Source organism: Lagopus muta, chromosome 3, assembly GCF_023343835.1.
Source record: "Lagopus muta isolate bLagMut1 chromosome 3, bLagMut1 primary, whole genome shotgun sequence".
In the NCBI taxonomy this organism is placed as follows: domain Eukaryota; kingdom Metazoa; phylum Chordata; class Aves; order Galliformes; family Phasianidae; genus Lagopus; species Lagopus muta.
The window spans coordinates 69,493,680-69,515,047 of record NC_064435.1 but is presented as its reverse complement, the minus strand read 5'-3'; the positions used below and the strand labels follow the sequence as shown (position 1 = coordinate 69,515,047).

The 21,368-nt window shown below is 37.1% G+C and overlaps 1 long non-coding RNA gene across 1 annotated transcript in view; it reads left to right on the top strand.

Annotated features, from left to right (window-relative positions):
* LOC125691025 (uncharacterized) overlaps window positions 1-21,368 on the top strand; it is a 134,186-nt gene that overhangs the window by 43,542 nt on the left and 69,276 nt on the right. Inside the window, exons 2-3 of the long non-coding RNA XR_007375880.1 lie at window positions 17,449-17,550; window positions 19,570-19,664. This is a non-coding gene — a long non-coding RNA (uncharacterized LOC125691025). The remainder of the gene's footprint in view (window positions 1-17,448; window positions 17,551-19,569; window positions 19,665-21,368) is intronic.

Below are 21,368 nucleotides of genomic sequence, written 5' to 3'. Positions count from 1 at the left end.
CTAAATTTCACTGAGATGGTACTAGGTTTTGTGTTTAAAAAAAAGCTTTCTGCCTTAAACTAGATCCCTTATGTAGGTGTTACAAACTGTTTTATAATTTAGTCGTCTCTTTGTCGCCACTTGGTTTTAAAATAACTTGCTCTTTCAAGATTTCTAAGTGTCACTATGCCTTCAGTTTCTGTGTTGAGTTTGGCTAAGTACCATGCATTTTTTAGGCAAACATCAACTCTGCTCAGCACAATAGTTCTCCCAGTAATACACTTGGGGTTTTGGATAGTTCAAGTCGGGTTCTGTAAGCAGGTGCTCTTTCCATCTTCTCTCACTTTTGATGTGACAGACCCTATGCCATCTGCCTATATGTGACCTAATGTGTAAAACATTTCAGATCTGCTTCTGCATACTTAGTACGTAACAGTGTCACCAGTACAGTAAAAATACTGTTTTGTACTGAGTTAATCGAGTGACATGGGATTTCTGCCTTTCTTTGGGTGCAGGAGAGCATCATTTGACAAATAGAACTTTGAAATGAGGACTGGAAAGCCCTACTGTTATAAATACCAAGAAAAAGAGTTACATTTTCAGGTCCTTAAATAAGGTTGTATAAAAACACATATCAGACGTATTTCTGAAACTCCTTTTTCACTCATCTGTCTGTCCAAGAGTGATTTTAGAGCCTCCCCCCCCCCCCCCCCCCCCATAGATCTGTTCACACCTTTACTTCAAGTCATAAGTGCTGAGTATGTCTCATTACTAGGACACTGCTGCTCTTCCTTAAAAAGGGGAGTTTACTCACAGAATAATCCAAATTTCCAGTCTCTTGTTCCTCTTATTTTCTTGGTTCAAGCGTAAGTACCCACTGGAGAAGAATACTCAATGAAGGAGCACTCAACCTTCCGCTCAGCTGGAGTTGGAAGATCAATCACAGAATTGTATCACAGAATTGTAGGGGTTGGAAGGGACCTCCAGAGATCATCGTGTCCAACCCCCCCACAAGTTAGATGACAAGTTAAAAAGAAATGTGTAACCTCGGTTGATACAGCAGGCACTCCTGAGCTCCATTTAGGATTGAGCAATACATTTCTGTTCTGAAAAGACTTTGGGAGAAGTTGAGAACTCTTGGGGGCCAAATGTTTGTATCTCAGGTAATTTGTTTGCTACTCCGTTGTATATCTGAGACTGTATCTTCCGAGAGCTGCTATTTTGGCTTGCAAGGGGAGGGGGAGTAATCTGTGTTATTTAGGGATTCTTCTGCTATCTCTAAACAGCTATTTTCAGGTCCAGTGTGCTCCTATGTACCGTTGCAAATTTCTTGCCCAGATAGTTGCTAATTTACCCCTCAAGATATTTTTCTTAACTAAATTCAATTGCTCTAAGTCTGAAGTCGCACCTCTCGTCTTAAGAAAATTCTTTCTTATATTTACAGATTCCTTCAAATATTGGAAGGAGTATTTGAATTAATAGCTACAGGTCTAAAAGAAAATCAATTTTCACATAGTTATTGCTTTTTCTTCCCAAAAAATACAGCCCACGAGAGCTCAAGCTAGGTCTGGGACCTCACTGAAAAATGTTTTACTCCCTGACGTTTGCTTAGTAGACCGAATCTCATTTTAAAGTTTTGCATTATTGCAGAGGAATTCACTGTTGGGCACGCCTTGGTTGGATAATCCTTCATTTACTGCCTGAATGAAGGGCACCAAGACTCTGGTGACTGAACTTGGAGAGTGTTTAAAGTCACCTTCCTATGGAAATCGATTTGGGCCATCAATGGAAGGTTGCATTCTGGTAACTACAGCTTGCACATAAATTGAAAGCATACATGTAAATGTTTTGAAATTCCAGAATCTGAGATTTCTTCAGTCTCTCCAGGAGGAGATCTGATCCAGTGAGGCAGTGTGATTCAGGGTTTGGAAGTTCTACTAGTGCCTGGTAAGTTTCAAAAAAGTTTCAAAGAAAGTTTGAGAATTTCAGTGTTGTTTGTAGTATAGATTTCTACATTTTATAACGATATTAGAAATGTTAAAGGAATATTAGTCTTATTTTGATATAAATTGCAAAGGAAGTTCTCTGGTTTTAAGGGCCCTATGTTATTCTTTTCATTCCTAATCGTCGTTGTGCAGTATCAGAATGTTTGGTGACAAATTTGTGGCAAAGTTAAAACAGTTGTATGGTACAGTAGGTTTACTTTATCATCCTGTCATTCACCAGACAACAGTATTAAAACTGAAAAAGGATTAAAATTTAATTAAATCTTTATGGTGGTTTGTGAGCCCACCTAAGTTAAAGCCATATAAAAGTTTCACTGTATCTTTTGAACTACGACTGTATAGGGGAAAATATACCTTTGGGACTATGCTGAATTCTTTTACATGGTTGGTTTTTCCCTAAGGCTGTAACAAGTCCCCAGCAAACAGGAGGCAGTGAGAGAAAATGACAATTTGAATTTTAAAAGTAGACCTTAGTATGAATCTTTCATAATTCAGGAAATGTTGGTAGGAATACAGTTGTTTTTAAGACTGAAAGGCCCTGCATATTTGCATTTGCAAGATTTTTTTTTTTTTTTCTGTGAGTGTTCAGCCCATTTTGTCTCTTTTTGAAAATACCATGGACTGTTTGCTGTTAAGAGATCCCTTATAGACAGTAGTGAACAGGATAAGTATAGTTAAACTATGATGTTTTGAGACTAACATGAACGAGAATCTATAGGATGTGCTATTTACTCAAAACTCTAAGTGAACTTGCAACAGTGGTGTTGATTTGTGATGGAGATCTTTTTGTAGACTCAGTCCTTCAAGTGTTGCTTACCTTTGTCTACTGCTCTCTATGTGCTGTTATAGTCACCACACGCTTTTGCTTATAGCAAGTCTAGATGAAAACCCCAGCTATACAAATTTTGAAGCAGACGCTTGTTATGCTTATGCCCATCTGTTTGGCTGATCTGAAGGCTTTTAAGAAGTGTGACTTCAACATGTAATTCAGACAGATGTATTTGCTAGCCAAAGACCAACTTCATAGAAATCTGCAAAACACAAACAACATTCTTCCTTCCAGAAGACACTTCAATATGATAACAGTGCCCAGTATGGGACAGTGACTCAATATATTGCATCTTTCAGTGGGATGTGACTGTGCTAAAGATACTTTCTTTTTGATGTGTCCTTTTAAATGTTTTATCTCTGAGCTTCAGATGGAGTTCATAATTAGACGAAGATATTGAGAACAGTTCTTACCTCCTTTAAGAAACTGGAAGTTTGTCTAATTACTTCTTCTGTTATTGGAGTTCAGAATATTATTTTTCTGTATGTTCTGTCCAGCTGGACATAAAACAGCTTCTTTCTCTTGATCACCTCTTTCTTCTTCTTTGGAGTTCAAGTTGCTTTTTACTTGGAAATGATCAGCATTTGCCTCAAGCATCTGAGTCCCAAACCAATCTTCCATCATCTGAGATGAATCATCTGTTTCTGATGAAGTTATGCAACTAACTTTTCCTCAAATCTTTTTTACAGTTAGTGTTTGTTTCTGAAGTAGCCCCTTCTCAGGATATATATCTCGGACCTTTGCCCGTTTCAAACAACTTAGGCTCTTGTGACTCTATCCAGAAGATATAGTAGTATATAGATACAGTTTGTTGTCTTCAGCTAACCTAGATGCTAGTTCCTTATCAATTCCTTACTCAGGATTTGGTTGCCTCCCACTGATTTAGTCTCTTATCTATCTGTGTTTTTGTTTACCACTAAGAAAATAACCTAAAGCGTGAAAGCTTGAATTCTACTCTTATTATTTCTTATACAAGAAATAACAATATGGATGATTTGACTATCCAATAGTTCTGGAAGCAGTTTTATAATTCTGGAGATTTGGATCATTAAATTCATAAATTTACTGACTACAGAAAATCTAACCTGATAATGCATATTTCTCTTCATTGATGATATAAATCAGAAGCAGAAACACCAGTAATAATGTTGCAGAAGTTTTGAGCGAGCCTTTTGAATGTAAAACATGAATGATAGGATCTAACTTAATATTATATTTCATTTTTGAGACTTTCTTTATCTTTTTTTTTTTTTTTTTTTTTTACTAATCAGATGCGTTAGTTTATCTCATTTTAAAGAGTGTGAGGTTGCTACCAACTGTTTTGCCTAGTATAAACCTATATTAATTCATTGACTGAATGAATTGCAACCTTTCAGGTTTTGTTGGTAGGTTCTTCAGGCTTTTGCATGTTTTGTAAAATTAGTGAATCACAGGGATTTTCTATGGAAAACATGTAATCTATATTCTGATTTCAAACACTTTCCTAAAGCTTTATATTTTTATCCAATATCCTTGTAATGCTCCCAATTTGTGGTTTGAAATTTTGACTTTTAAGATAGGAAATAATGTATTAAGTGCTTACTCAAGATTATAAAATCATCAATTTTGATGTTAGCAGTTTTATTTGGAAAATGGTCGTATTCTCCATTTTTATTACTACAGTCTCACAGGTAAATGACTTTGAGTGTGATTTTGTGCAATGATCTAATCACAGAATCACAGAATCATAGGGGTTGGAAGGGACCTCCAGAGATCATCTAGTCCAACCCCCGTGCCAAAGCAGGTTCACTACACCAGGTGGCACAAGTAGGTGTCCAGGCAGGTCTTGAACATCTCCAGAGATTCCACCACCTCCCTGTGCAGCCTGTTCCAGTGCTCCGTCACCCTCACTGTAAAGAAGTTCTTGTGCACATTTGTGCAGAATTTCCTATGCTCCAGTTTCTGGCCGTTTCCCCTTGTCCTGTCTCCACACACTGCTGAAAAGAGTCTGGCCTTGCCACTCTGCCCCCAGCACCTTGGATGTTTATAAACCTGGATCACGAACCCTCACAATCTTCTTTTCTCAAGGCTGAACAGAGCCAGTTCACCTTGCCTTTCTTCACAGGGGTGATGCTCCAGATGAAGTTAAATATCTGAGTGATAATATTATGCATGCTTCGGTGTAATTGTAGGCACCTGTAGTATATGAGCCCCAGAGAACTGGCAGTTTTTCTTTTTTAAAAAATTGTACTTCTTTTTATCACTCATTATAAAGGTTAGAAACCAGTGTACTCTCATTTTGAAAAATGCACACTGTGCAAAGAAATTCATATTACACCTCTCTCCACATGAACTTCCAGACTAATGGCCTCAGGAAAATGGATATAGAATTTTTTGCTGTGTTACTAATAACATCTGCAGAGATGAAATTATCAAGATAGCTATTAATACCTCCAAATTAAACCTTACTTATAATCTGCACCATGCTGAAGGTAGTTCTTGACATACTCTTTGGGAAATCTGCTCAAAATAATCAGCCCTGTTTATGCCTGCACAACAGTGAAGGTGCATGCTCCTTTCTCTCCCTCCCCTCTACAAAGTTAGCCTTTGGTAGGTAGACTTTTGATAGTGCTATGAAAAAGCATTACACAATTCTCAAGCTAATGCAATGATATCCTGACTGGGTTTTACTCACATTTGTTAATAAGAAAGGTCCACTTCAGTGCATTAATTTGAAAGCTGCTGAAAACGAGGCATTACAGCAGCTAGCAAGTTTAATGTTGAAAAAACAGGAATGGATGCCATAGATTTATGATCAGATTCTAAGACAATGTGGGGCAGGAAAACCTGAGTTATGTATTTTTTCTTTCTTATTTGTATATAGGTTTTAAAGAATAGCAAACTGATGCCATCTGTAAACATTCCCAGAAATAGTAATTACTGACTAATTAATAAATGACCTGAATTTTAACTGATAGATATCTGGTATATAGAGGTTCAGATGTCTGCAAAGCTAAACAATGACTAAAAGGATCTAAAATATTTTTTGGTATCTGGGGGAACACTGAGGTACCTAGCTCTCTTCCACATGTTTAGGGTGAAATTTCCTTTGGAAATTTTCAACATTCAATTTGGAGAGACTTCATACACTAAAGGGACTTTTGCTACTGCAATGGACAGGAGGAATTAAAGCTCTGCAGCAGCATATTGCTTGAGTGCCTTCTGCTTAATGTAAACAAGTAGTTATGGATCTCACTAACGTCTATCATCTCTTCTCTATGTAGTAGATATAGTGGGAGTTCTGATAACATAAGAGCCAGTTGAAGTATTTACTTGAACCTCAATATAAATGTTAATTTGTGATTGGAAATTTTTGATTGAATTATTTTGTCTTCCCAATCTTTTTCAGAATGTGATAAAATAAGGAATAGGATAGGGCAAGGGGCACTGGGTGCAAGCTGGAACACAGGGGGTTCCACATAAACATGAGAAAAAACTTTATGGTGAGGGTGACAGAACACTGGAACAGGTTGCCCAGTGAGGTTGCGGACTCACTTCTCTGAAGACATTCAAAACCTGCCTGGACGTGTATGGCCTAATCTAGGTGTTACTGCCCCAGCAGGGGAATTGGACTAGATGATCTTTTGAGGTCCCTTCCAATCCCTGACATTCTGTGATTCAGTGAAGGAAGATTATTATTATTTTTTTTAATGCTGTTGCTTACTTGTGTCCAAGAGATACTTGAATTTTTGAAAGAAGACTATTATTTAATGGAGTTTTGTCTCTCTACAAGCCTGAATGTTCTGTATTTCTAAAAATGCACGAAGAGTAGGCTTTTTATGGCTTTTGGTTAATGTTTCTTTTTTTTGTTTCTGGTGTAATATAGAAGAATAAATATATAATGTGTGGAAGGGAGCAACATACATATAATGCAAATCCATCCAGCATTAGTTTGTAGTTTCAGTACTCAATATTCTGAATTCTATAAGAGGGAATGTTTGTGTGCATTTAGTGTTGTGCCCGTGCCTAAAAACTTACAGAAGTAGGTCCTTCAACATTACGAGAATCTCAAGACATAAATCAGATAAAATTGTACATTTCCAGACTATATTCATAAAAACATTAAATAATTCACAGGAATAAATGCATAGAAAATACTTAAAATAGGTTTGAAATTTATTTTTGGTTTTTAATAGGTCTGTTCCATTTTTGAAAATTGTAATTTAAAACGTATAATTCAGTAATGCTGGTAGGAGTTATTATCCTGCATTAATACTTTGGCATTTTGGAATGTTCTGTGTAAAACTTTAATGTCTTTGTTTTTATTAAAGTCATTTCAGCAAAAATGTGGTCCTGCAGTTTGAGATATCTTCAGATGTACTAACCTCAGTCAAGACGTAAATGAAGTTGAAGCAAAAATTGTAGTATTTTTCATTTTCCCATGAAAATGTGATTGAGTCATTATATGGCAATACCTTAACAGTTTAAAAAGTAATACTAGTTTCAAAAGTCTTACTGCTTTCATGACTGGGCATATGGTAAGGGTGGTGAGAACTAAGTACTAGTATGAGTTGCATTTATCACTGATTTAATTTCTTCTTGACAGCTCTTAAAACCTATCTCTCATATATCATAATGTAAGTAAGGAGTAGCTCTACTGACAGTAAATGTTTTCAGTTTAATTGTTGAAATGCTGATTTGTATCCACAGAGTAGCAGGAGAGCTCTTGTTAACTCTCCTCTAGTTAAATCTGCGCAACTCTTGGGTATAAATAAGGCTCCATATGTCAGTATGTGTAGAAAGCTAACCAGTTCCTTCTGGCTCTGTTTAAAACACTGACAATCCCTGTGCATAACCTTATTTCAGTTTTGAATGGCTTATTTTAATTTTCAATCAAGTATAGATTTGAGATAGATTTAATTAAAACAAAAAGTCCAACCAGTTTATAACATCAAAGATCAGCAACTTCCTGGGTTGTATTAGTAAGAATATAGCTAGCAGCTCCAGGAAAGTAATCTTTCCCCTGCATTTCTTGGTACTCCAATATAAAGCACTGATGTATGGGAATGAGTCCACTGCAGGGCCATCAGTGTGGACAGGGGAGTGGAGAACTTGAGATAAAAAGGAGACAACTGAATTTGTTCCCTGAAAAAGAGAGCGATCAGAGGAGACCTTATTGCTGTCTGTGCTGTTTTATTGAGTATTCTTCCTGGTGGTACACAGTGGTAGGATGATATGCAAAGTTGAAAGGACAGAACTTGCAACTTGGAGAAAACTGATTAAGGAAGGAAATAAATTTTTGTGAAGTATGATCAAATACAGGAAAAGGTTGTTCAGGAAAACGGTGGAATCTCTGCCTCTGAGGTAGCTCAAAGCTTGACTGGGCATGGTCTGCACAACCTTATCTAAGGACACCTGTTTTAAACAAAAATTTGGACTAGATAACTCAAGCCTATATTCTGTGTCTACAAAAAAAGTGCTACTTGGAAACCTAATAATGTGTTGGCTTCACAAAATTATCTTAAAACTATGGTAAGAGTAATTTATGTGTAGATGGAGTTCTTACTGAAGGTTTTTTTCCTTAATTTATCAAGTTTGGAGAAAACAGCAAGGTACTTACAAGTTAGCTTGCAGGAACAGAAATTTGAAGGGCTTTCTTCCCACTAGAACTTTGTACTCAATAAGTGCTCTTGATTTAATAACTGTGACTGTAAGACCTTCCCAAACAAGTAATAGGGGGTACGGAGCAGGACAGTAACGGAGGAAAAAAGAAGTTATGGAGTATGGAGTTATCTAATTCAGTGTTAACATAGCACATGTGATTTCTGTGAAAAATGGAATAAGGCTGGATTGTCTATCCTAGTCTTGCCCTTATCCTGTCTTAACGTTCCTTGAGGTTTGGGCTTCACCTTTCTCCAAGGCCATATGGAAATTACCAGTTTATATTCTGCAGTTGGATTTCTAATGCTTTTTTTGACATTTCATTTCAGAGGGGGCAACACAGAGGATCCCTCAGCCTTATTTTAATAGAAGCAAATAACTACTCAGATGCAGCATTAATCCATTACCTGGGACTCCCAGTACATCAAAGAGGATAACACTAATCGTGGACCAGAAAGCAGATCCTTCCTTTTCGGCAGATTATGCTTTAGTTTTCTGAGGTAGACATGAAAAAGTGTTTTCTCATTTAAACTGCACACAGATGCATGTTACATGCTAATTCACTGTTCACGTCTCTTGTGGTAAGGTTTATTTTTAGCAATAAATGTGGTTATGCTATATATACAGGAAAATTTGGAAATACTGGAATTTCATGTAATAGGTAAGTATATTTTGCTTTGGCAACATTATATATATATATATATATATGTATATTTTCTGCTGCCTTTCAGAATGCTACAGCCAACTTTATTTGAGGTAAAATGACAATTAAAAATGAACTGTGATGTGTTTCACTGTTCTAGGTTTTTCTGGGAGTCAGTTTCCTCTTGTTTTTACACAAAGACAGAGGTAAGCATTACTACTCTAGTAGGAAGAATTATATTACAACCAGCAAAAACAAAAACAAATTGGTGATAATGGAAAACGTTTGAATTAGTTTGTGGCATAAATTAAACCTTCATAATATTTCTGACATTTATCTCATTTTAATAAAGGTAGAAGGCAGCAGGCACTCTGTGACTCATTTAACCTCCAAGAGCATGCTGATGTTTTTCACCATGCCTTCTTCCAGCAAGGGAGAGGGAACATTAACACTTTACAGCACATACATTTTCTGTGCACAATGGTGAAGAGATGCACAGGGCAGACAGCCTCTGCCGTACAATTAGTGTCATTTAACTTAGGTCATATTAATTGCATTGCTTAGGTGAGTAATCTAACAATAAATTGATGTGTATCAGGAAAAATTGCTACTGTTGGCAATGGTGATTTTGAAAGATCACTGTGAATTTTTGCCATGAACTTCTTTCTGCACCCAAGGTTTGAGCAGTAGAAAAGAGACACTTCAACATGCACTCTCTTCATTTTCTTTATGGTGGAAATACAAGGTAGTGAAACAATGGGTAGAACTAAACTTTTCTTAAATGATTAGTTTTATTCCTGTATACTTGAAATAGGCATTAAGTTTTCTTTGTGTTTAGATTTGTGGTAGTATTTCACCAACAGTGGATGGAAACACAACTAGTCAGAGATGAGGAGATAGAGACTTAAGGCAATTAGAGCTTTTGAGTCAAGGAAAATAGCAGTGATTCTCTTGACATCTACCCAGTAGGTCCTGGAAATTTCTACTTTCCTTTTCCTTTGCAAAATGTATTCAGAGAAATGCTTCTGAAACTGATGTGAAACCAGATGTGTTCAGCTTTTCATACCTAGTCAGAAGAAAAAAATTTGCTTTTCTTGCCTAATCAGACAAATAATAAGCCAGTCAGCCTTTGTTAGAAATTGTTCAACTGATCTACTTACGTGAAAATTTACTTAATCTGCGTTTTCCTGATTTCTTTTTGTTTTTGTCTTTTCTTCTTATAGTTTGTGTTTTTTTCTTCTAAATAAGTGAGATTGTATTTTATTTTCCCTAAAAGATGAAGAATATTAGCAAATTAGGAATTAGAATTGCGCCTTATTTTGAGTACTGAATCAAAGGCTCCCTCTTGCATCTTTTGGACTAAATACATTTTCTAGTCAGCACAATTCCTGAGACAGGAATTGAACCTGGCTCTGTGATGTGGTCAACTATAGGCTGAACTATCCAAAACTGTGGCTGCATCCAGAGCTAAAATGAACTTTATTATATGAGCTTTATTGTTGCAAAACTATGTGTTAGAGGTATTTAGAGGTTAGAGATTCCCTAGCACCTTGCAAAAAAACGTTTGTGTAGACTAAAAAGAAACATCCTCTCCTCTCCTCTCCTCTCCTCTCCTCTCCTCTCCTCTCCTCTCCTCTCCTCTCCTCTCCTCTCCTCTCCTCTCCTCTCCTCTCCTCTCCTCTCCTCTCCTCTCCTCTCCTCTCCTCTCTCCTCCTTTTTTTTTTGATAAAAGGGCTGATATACTTTCACAAAGGTCTCTGAGCACTTCAAGTGAAAACAAATTTGAGATTAAGCATCTGCCCGGCGCTTTGAAGCTTCAGCTGCACTTAGATTTTAGCACCTACTCATTGTTGAACTCAGTGTTTTTCTTTCTTAAGGAACTGCTCCAGGACACTTTTATGAAAAAAGTAATAGGTTTACTTTGTCTTCCATTATCTAACAAAGCAGCGAATAAAGTAGAAAAAAAAAGTTGCCAGTTTAGAAATTTCATTAAGTAATAATATAGCTTTGAAAAGTCCATCTGGACTTTTGAGGTAATGGAAAAATGCTTCTCACCCCATCCTGCAATGCAGTTGCATTGCTGTAGAGATAGAAATGCTGCATTAAAAAGGGAATAGGAAAAGTATTCAAGAGATGGAATCTATACGTGATTATACCTTTGATTTTTGCTCTTCCTGCTCTTCTTATTACAGCAAATGTGTGAAGTTCTGCCTGCTCTATGAGATGTGCTGAATTAACAAATATTGCTTGTGTTTGGGTATGTGCAAAGATGGATCATTTACAGGATGCTTAATGAGAGCTATAAAAATCAGGCAAATACAGAGTAACATATTCTCCTAAACGTCAGCAATTAGGTACAGAAATGTGTTTTTCATCTTTCATGTCTTGAAAGAGTATGCAGGTACCAGTCTCTTGCTTGGGTAAATATGCACTTTTTATATTGTGATTTTTTTTGTCTCTGAACAATTATTGTGTCCCCCCTCTTCCTGGGAATCTTTGTTTTTTGGTTTTTTTTTCGTCATTCTTTGGGAAGGCTGTACATGTACAGTTTTGTACATGGAGAAATTTTAGCACTACTTTGAATTCCTCTAGTCTTCTGTTCGGAAGCTAGTTATGAAAATTATCTGTATGGGTAAGAAAGGAACAGAAAAATTGATGAGGAATTTTAAAGCTAGATCCAGTTCTGACCTAGTTTAGGTCTAAAACTAGAACAGTTCTTCGTGCAAATATTTATGTTGTGCTTGAGAGGTTTTTCTGTATAGTAATATCAGAATGACATTATGTACCAATTGTCTAACCCCCAGCAGAGCTTTTTATTTCAGCCACTGTACATCAGTGACCAACCTTGGCCAATTAGCAATATGCTTGATCATTAGTTGGAAGTATATTTCTTTGCATTTATCACCAATAAAGAAAGGATTAAACTAGTTCTTCTTTCTTGAATAGGTTTCTCCTCAGCCACTCAAAATTATCCCTTTCCTCATGCATTCAGTTAACACAGACAACATGTTAGTATCTGTTGAGATAACAAGATCTTTCTTTCCCTGAGCACAGCAAGTTTTGACCCTGGGTTTTTATCTGCTTTCCAGAAATTTGTGCCTCTGAGAAGAATGGACCACGTGAATTACAGTAGGAAAGAAAATCTAAGGCTTAAATGTTCATGAATAAAATATTGTTAGAAAAATAAATGCGGAAAAAAACCCTAAGTTGAACAGAAATGGTCTAAAAGTGGCCTTCCAGGAAGGTCAAAATGTCTACTGTCAGAGAAGAAATATGCAGTGGTCAGAGCTGCCACTATGCCAGTCCCAGTATTGCACAGCTCCTGCTTGTTGTTCTCAGAAACCCAATCTGAGCAGTCTCAAGGGCCACTCTAGTATATATCCACAGTTTACTTCAGAGTGTCCTGATGTGAATATACATTTGCAGCTTTGCAGCAGTCTATAAAAATTAAGTATTCAGTGGTTGTGAACAGTTCAGTGAAATATCCTATATCAGAAGAGCAGTAAGATCATCTTTTTTTTTTACTCATTTGAAGCCTAATACTACTTCTTGCAATCATATTATGTTGTATGCTGTTGTATGCATGTTCTGCAAGACAAGGTTCATGACCCTCTAAACAACTGTTCAGTTTTTCTTCGAATTCAGACAAGAGGTCTGATATTTCACTCAGCTGCTGGGAATTCCTGATTTCTCAGCAATATTAAGGATAATGTTTTGTGTGTTATGCTGGGGCAGCTGACGTCACTTCTCCAACACTTGAATACATGGTGTGATGTTTAATTTTCTTTCTAAAATCACTGTTGTGTATTTTGGGGGTCTTGAATTAGAAATTGCTGTTAAATAAAATGGGAGCATTCTATATTTAGTTATCCCTGAAATTCTAAGGACTGTCTTGTCTCAGTTGCCACTGAGGAAGGCTTCTTATAGACTTTATTGCATTAAGGTGCATTTGAAAATGCTTATTGAATACTGTCAGTAGCCAAAGGGTGCAACACAAGAAGATACCTTTCCAGAGGACAGGTGGCAGCAGCTGTTACTTTATTCTGATCACCCTAAGATGCTGTTGAACAATTTGATTAACCATTTTAATGATAAAATATTAATTCTTGTATATTAGCGATAAAAATCCTCCAGCAGTATATCTTCACTGAAGGTATGAGCCATAGAGCAATATCACAGGAAGACTCATTTGTTTGATTTCTCTTTACTGTGCTAAACATCACACCCTGTACTCACCTTTGTCCAAAACCTGTGTGAGTGAAATTTTAGTGCTACTGAAATCAAAGACAAAACTCCTGCTGATGTTGTTGGGCCAGAGCCTTAGGAGTCCTAACCAAGTCACAAAGAGCCACAGGAATGTTCCCTTTTCTAAACCATCTAACAGAAATTATGAATCATGATGGAAAGAGAACAGATGGGGCAATCTATCCAAAAGAGGCACGGAAGTCAGTGCATCTATAATCAGAGGCATCTCAGCAAGCTTACAAGGCATGAGGTCAGCTGCATACCTTGGTAAAATTCAGAGCTATTAAGTCTTTTTTATGATTCTTCATAACCTACTTACATCAGCCTACTTACATCAGCTGAATTGACAACAGATATGTGAGCATAAGTGGACAACCTGAGGTTCTCACTGATTTTTCAGTAATCCATACAGAAAAGACAGAAGTGTGGCACAACTGTGATGTTTCTACTGATAGTACATATGGCTCAGAATATCTGCCTAAATACTGTGGACAAGACTGTGCTTCTCTGATTTAAGATGTGTGTTTTACAGTCTCCCTCATGGTCAGTGGAGATAAAAACGCGGCAGTAGGTATGGCTCATGATCTGATGTGTATCCTAAGATGAGATAACTGTACATCAATGTGCATGCTTCTGCTTATTGACTGTGGAAGAGCTCTAGGCAGCTGCGTTGGATGCGAATGTTTGCTCAGTAGAGCAATCCTTTTCAGTAATCCCTGCGAGTATTAATGAAAACTAGCTGTATCCTTAAGACTGACTTGCATGTATTTCTAAATGCTTATTGTTACATTTTAGTTCTGTCTCATCCTTATTTTTGCTGATTGTACCTGTAAGTTAGAGCATAGCGTGAGTCCTTCTACAGTAACCTTGGCAAAATGCTGAAACAAAACATAAATCTTGTGTATTTTCATATTACAATAACGTTTCCATTATCATTTGAATGAAGCAAACTAATGTGACTCTTATTTTTCTCAGTTCATAAACAGATTGTTGTAGTACTCTCAATAATTCTAAGATGAGCCTAGTAAGGATGCTTATACTGAAGATTACTGCCCGAGGAATTGCACTGCATGATTGGATATTAATCATTGTCACTCAGTGATGTCTTGAGATCCTTCTGAGTTCATTCTTCCCTACAACCCAACTTGCTGATGTATTTTAATTTAGTAACAATAGGTGTTCTTGTGCATTATTCGGATGATTAATGAAAATATCTAGCAGAGCTGTGCAGGCCGGTGTGGAGCCCTAACTACACAGCAGTAATGTAATTATTGATTTTGCAACTTTTGTAGCTTTTGACCTTGGTTTCCTAGCTTCCTTAAAAAAAAAAAAAAAAAAAAAGTTCAGATCATGCAGTAATCTTTATAATTTATAGATTTTGATGCTCTTCCATAACTCACAGGCCATGTAATTCTGCCAAAAGGGCAAATTACTTTGGTTAATACAAATTATTCATAAAGAATATGTCTTAGCTATTATTTATGTTTTTTTATCCTTGTGCTTAAAATTTTGTTTACGCAAGTAATGGTTTATGAACGTATGTTAATTGAAAACTCCCCTGATTTTTTTCCCCACACTTTATATTGTTTTTGTTTCTTTTTCTGATTGCTTACTGTTTTCTTTTCCCTTGAGATCCTATAAGTAGTCATTTAGTTGTTGTGAGGCCCCTTCAGCCAGGTCTTTAATTATGTTTGCATGAATTCATTCTAACTGGGCAATTTGAGAATATTTAATTTAGCATAGAATATTTAATTCCTCCTCTTTTAAGCTGAATTCCTGTGCTATTAATATAAACTCAAAATTGGTAGATTAGCAGAGTTAATGTCTTCCGTTTTATTTTATTTATTTCTTTTTTTTCATGCTGTTAAACTTCCTGGGGTCCCATGTCAGTAGTTTTTTTTCCACTGACCTTACTATACTATAGACCTATACTATAATTCTTTTTCCCTTTCTACTAACAAAGTCTTTTCCTGTTGGTTTTACACGCTCTGTTTTGTGATCGGGTCTGTTGGTGTTGTTTGGTTTGTGGTTTTGTTGTTATTGTTTTGTTGGTTTTTTTTTTCTTATGTTTGTGCTGTTCTTTAGTATTTCCAGTGATGTGAGCTTTTCTTTTAATAGTTTTCTATATTTTCTTTTCATGTTTGATATCAGTAAAGCCAAGAGCTCATATCTCTTGTCTTTCCTCTGCAGTAGAGTAACTTGGACTTTTATTCTAAGATTTATTTGAAATCTGTCTTCTTTATTTCCAGTGTTTTATTTTGTCCTTCCTCCTTTCTTTTCTCTAAACGTTATGAATGTTGTTTTGTACTTCATCTCACCAAGATTCCTTTCCTAGTCAGTTTTTTTGTCTTCACAGAATCACAGAATGGCTGAGTGAACTTTGTGTGCCAGTTTGTCCCCACTGCTTCTTGTCCTGTCACTGGGCACTACCAAAAAGAGCCTTGCATTGTCCTCTTTAACCTTCCTTTCATCTTCGTGGCCTCCTCTGGACCTACCCCAATAATTCCATGTCTTGTGCTGGTGGCCCCAGGTCTGGATGCAGTAATCCAGCTTAGGCCTCACAAGGGCAGAGCAAAGAAGGAAAATCACCTCCGTTCCACTCCTGGCCACCCTTCTTTTGGTGCAGCCCAGGATACTGTTGTTCATAGCCTTCAAGCACATGGAAGGTGCTGCATAGAAAGGAATAAATTATTTACGGAGTCAGGGGAGAGTAGCTAGTATCCTGAAATAGCAGTAAGGATAAGTCAGATTAGATTTTAGTCATTCTTCCTTAATGATTAAGATAATGAAGCCTCGGGTAGGAGTGCCTGTAGAGGCTGTAGAGTATCCATCACGGAGTATTTTTATAAACGACTGGTCAGATTTTCCTTTCTTTTTGTCTTATCACAGAGGAATATGTTTTGGCTCTGATTTTCTGCTATTCTTGGATAGCTAATATAACATTTCTGCAGCAAAATCAGGTCATAGATATTGTGATTAGAAACTATGAATGAGCTGTGGCTTTGCCTTATCTGTCGTATACTCTTCTGGCAATACTGTGCAATAATCAGTTCAGTTGTGTCTATCTGTATCCCATATGGAGCTCATTGTGTTGCTGCTGAGGACAGCATCAAGTTAGCTAATAGAGAATTCTCTGGGATGACACATGATGGACATCTGGCCAGAAGCTGCAAAGGAGCTAAGGTGTGATCTGTGAACTGGGAGTAGAAAATACTGACTAGCTGAAAAAAAATGAAGACTGACACACTCTGAAATTTTATACCTGTGAACTTCACAGATATCTTAGTTTAACATACGTTCTTGCAATGCAAATTTCACATGTTTCTTAGGTATCTCCAGATATCATAATTGCTCAATGTTTTGTAGTCTTAAGTATGATGTGATTGTGTATTCCTTAGGCCTCCAGAAAGGGCAGAGAATCTTCTTGCCTTTGAGCAGATACATGTATTTGTGTAATATTTATGGGGAGAGGGAAGGAGGACACAACGAGCAGTTAATTAAGGTTTAGATTGTATGCAAGTCAACTCCATTCTTTGGTATGTAAATAAAACCTAGTACTCATGAGTTTTTTCAAGAAGTTATTTAATTAGTGCTTTAATGGTGGGAAGCAATGCCAGCCTTTTTTAAACTTTTCAATGCAGACAGTGGCTGTTTTGCTCATAACTTTAATTAATTTGCTTACTTTTGACAACCAGTTGTCATCATGATGGCACTTTGTATCTCTGTGTTCTGCAGATGCACTGCAATTTTTTTCCGCAGCGTAAGTATGCATATCAATCAACAGAATACCTAATTATTATACAGTTTGCAGCGTAGACATGTCTCTGAAGATTCTCAGGTCTGATAGTCAACTCATTTTTAGAACTAGCTCAGATTCTATAAACTCAGTCCAAACCAGTTCATCTGTGCCATACAAAATTGTGGAACAGAAGTTATGCAAGAATTTGAGTAGAGCTCATAAATCAGAAGAGACTTCAGAAGTTGAGGGAAGAGGTCCTTAAAGTGATGCGATTACTATCTTTCAGCAAAGCAAAAAAGTACTGACCAAGAGTTCAAAGACATTAATGTTGAGCTTTCAGTTTTAATTTGGTTACTTCCCTTTACAGGTGTCAATAATGGGCCTTACTGGCTCTAATTGGACTCATCTAGCTTTTTATCAGCATTCTCTGCCCGTGAGCCCAGAAGCTGCACTTCAGCTTTTCTCATAGGTAAGTCTGCGTCCTGTTGAGTTTTATACTATTCTCAAATTGGATTTCTCAGGTTGATCTTGGACCTGGTTGTTTTTTGCTGCCCTGTCACTCTGGGGAGTGAGGGCTGCTTTGTGCCCTCACCAGCCAAGCATCACTTGTCCTCTGTGGGACTATGTTGTGTTCTTGGTTTGTCCTCCCACTGGAATCAGCTGCACAGCCCCTGCATGAACTACAGATCTTTCAGAGAGCTATGGTGAGCGTGTAGAGGTAATAATTTGCAGCCCCTTTGTCACTTTTTAACATCCTCCTCATCCAGACTGACCCCTGTTCTTTAGCCAAGGTGGAAATTTATCAGTTGTGTCCATCTGATAGTCGATCTTGGGGTGTCCAACCTAAGAGATATTAGCTGCTCAATAGAAATTATTTTCTAGCTCTTATTGTCTCTGAACTGAGCCTGACCTCTGTATTCAGCTGCTCATTGACTTCTGCACCAAAACTCTGACGTCATATTCAGCTCTTTAGAGCAGCATTTGGGAACAGTATTCATGCAACTGTGGCTAAGGCTGTCTCCCTGAAGCTTTGGTGAGGTAGTAAGCTAGGTGCTGACTACAGGAATCCATTAATGAATCTGGATGTGGAAACTAAATCTCTGCAATTGTTGGAAGCTGCTCATTTCCACCACAGATATACATTCTCTGCTTTGGCGCAGGCATCTTCATGGTAAAGGGATCACATCTTTGCTAAGGCTGATAATATCACTGTGCATATAAAGGTCACCTACTGTTCCCCTAGAGCAGTCTGTTCCTTTCTCAAAGATGTTACATTTGATTTAAAATTTGAGCTGTGAAGCAGAAGGATAATTGTCTTTGCATCTCTTTGCTCACGGTTGATTTTATTCATAAACCTTTGTGACTTCTGTTCTTAACTTAATGTGCTCTTTCCCAGCATAAAGTCAAGCTCTCTGGTTGTCTTTGAAAGTGGATGTTTCAGATAAAGCTGTACAGCCATCAAGTTTGCCTAAATATAGTTAGCTTTAAGCACAGCAAGCAAAGTTGTGTGAGCTGCTAATGTGTGATCTGAGGGGATAGCTTTTTTTTCAGGACTATTCATTAATTTACAAGGGTGTTAAACATCTTTCTACTGTCAAAAAATATATCTTTATGATTCATGTATTTATGATCTGTAGATTCATATTGCCAAATGCTTTCCACATTTCTTTGAATTTTTCATAAACAGATTTGACAAAATGAGGTATTTTGTATATACCACACAAGATTTGGAAAGAAGTAACCAAACTTGAATTTGATTTCTTTGGGAGCACATGGGTAGTGTTTTACAAGATTGATTATTTATTTATTTATTTATTTTTGAACGTTCTGGGCAGTCTTCAGTGGGAGTTCTAACAAATGAATAACTTAAGATGGTAAGATATGATCAACTTCTATTGCCTTGTTACCTCACATTTTGGGTTTGTTTTAATCCAGTATGAAAACATGAACATCTATTACATATCCAATCGAGTTTTCAAAGACCTTTAGCCTGCCACTGTCTGATATTGCTTGTAAAGTTGATGAGAAATTGTGGCTCAAAATGAAATGTTTCAAACCTAAAAAGATATTAGCTCATCATTTTTATATTGCACTTTTGTGTAGTTAAGTTTATTAACGCTCAGAAAGCTACATTTAGAGTGTGAAAACCAAAGTTAATGCTCTTTGTCTCAGGGAATGCAAATGTTGAATGGTGCAGAAAACTTTAATAGGACCTTGTCTTAGACAACAAATGTTTGGTATTCAGAAGTAACATTATCCAAAAACTTGTCATGTACGTATTAATATTACTTGTGCTTAGCTTTTGGCTTTCTTTCCATACTGTAGTCTGGTAAAAGGCAATAAAAATGCAAAGCTCTTTATTCTTGAACAAATGCTGATTGTTTGCAAGCTTGATTTTTTTTTTGCTTTTTTTTTTTTTTTTTTTTTTCCTAACAAGCAATTCCTTCCTTCTGTAAGACTCTCCTTTCTCTATGCATTTTTCTCCTAGTTCTGAAAGTCATTTATTGCTTCTGATTCAGGACATCGGCTGGTCACCAGCAGTGATGAGGAAGGAACCATCTGTAAGTACATTAAAGTTCCATTGTAAGTAGCTGTATCTCACCAGTCAGTGAAGGAAAAAAAAAAAAAAAAAAAAGCACCTGAAAGTACTGAAAATGTTGTGTTTATAGGAGGCGGGATTAGAGTCTGCTCTGGTTTGGCAAGAAATGCACTGTTTTTTTCAGGTTTGAAAATAGCTAGCTTTAACCTCTTGAGCCTCCTCCAGGATGAACAATCCCAGCTCTCTCAGTCTTTCCTCGTAGGAATTATGCTCTGGTTATTTGATCATCTTGGTTGGATCTCTGATGGACTTACTATGGTGCATCCCCATCTATCCTGTACTGAGCAGCCTGGAACTAGACAGGTATTTCAGGTGTGGCCTCACAATTCTGAGTAGAGAGGAATGATCATACTGCCTAATGCAGCCAAGAGTGCCATTAGCCTTCTTAGCAGCGAGGGCACATTGCTCTAAAGATGTAAAACTCATTTTAAAAGATTAAAATTGGATTTAAAAGATTAATTGGATTAAAATATTTCATGCTAATATCAGCGTATTTTTATGCTGTTCTCTGTACTGCTTTCTAATTCTTCTTCAGAACAAAATTCAGGCATACCTCTTCTTTTGCCGTTTCTTTTCATGTAATTTTGTACATGAAAGTGAGAGCTGAGACCATTTTCCTAACCTCATAACTGTAGACTTATTCCTGTTGGACAAAAAAGTTTCACTTTGTGACTGCTCTGTTCATGAATTCAAAAACAGGATGTTGAGGAGTTCTGTTTCACCTTCATTCCTGAAATGACCTTGGCTTTTATTAGCATGTTGCATATTGTAACTTGGGCATATGATTTTCTTTGCCATTCACGAAAATATTGCACATTTCAGTAAGTTTCAAAGCAGAAACAGCTCAGTAATGGGGAAGCATACTCAAGCTTATAAATCTTAAGTGGGAGGAAATGATGAACTATTGAGGTTACTGTCTGCCATGAAGTGACCTTTCTGCCTTTGGGATGTGTTGTTTCTTTTTTTGCTTAAATCTTTCCATAAGTATTGCAGGAAAGTGTTGAATAATACTTTTCCAATGAAAATTTGAAAATTAGTGTTATTATCTGGGTGCATTTGTGATTCAGGAAGTAAAAAGATAGGTATTGGAAAAGATGTTTATAATTGGATTTTGCAAAGCAGATTTTTCAGTGGGCTAGGTCCATGTTTCGGCACTTTATGGGGGTGCAGTATTAAATATTTTTATATCCTACCTGAAGCCAGCCCATACAAAATCATGGGAAGAGGTCTGACATGTAGAGATTTGGTTCTCTTTCGAGCACGGTCTCCTCTTTGGAGGATATGCCTGAGATTTGCAGCTGTGCAGGCTTGTGAGAGGTATGGGCCCTACCTGGGGGTGAACCAGAATTCCTTTGCGAGAAAGTTTGAATGTATCTTATGCATTTTTAAAACCACAGTGAGAATACTTTTTTCAGAACTTGGAAAACTTCAGTGCTGGCTGCCTTTCTCAGCTGGGAGGGTTCGTTTTTATAATGGCATTAAGTTGTGCCAGGGCAGGTTCAGATTGGATATTAGGAAGAATTTCTTCTCAGGAAGAGCGGTGAGGCAGCGGCACAAACTGCCCAGGGAGATGGTGGAGTCACCATCCCTGGGAGTGTTCAAGAACTGGAGATGTGGCACTGAGGGACATGGTTAGTGGGCATAGTGGTGGTGGGTTTGTGGTTGCACTTGTTCTTAGAGGTCCTTTC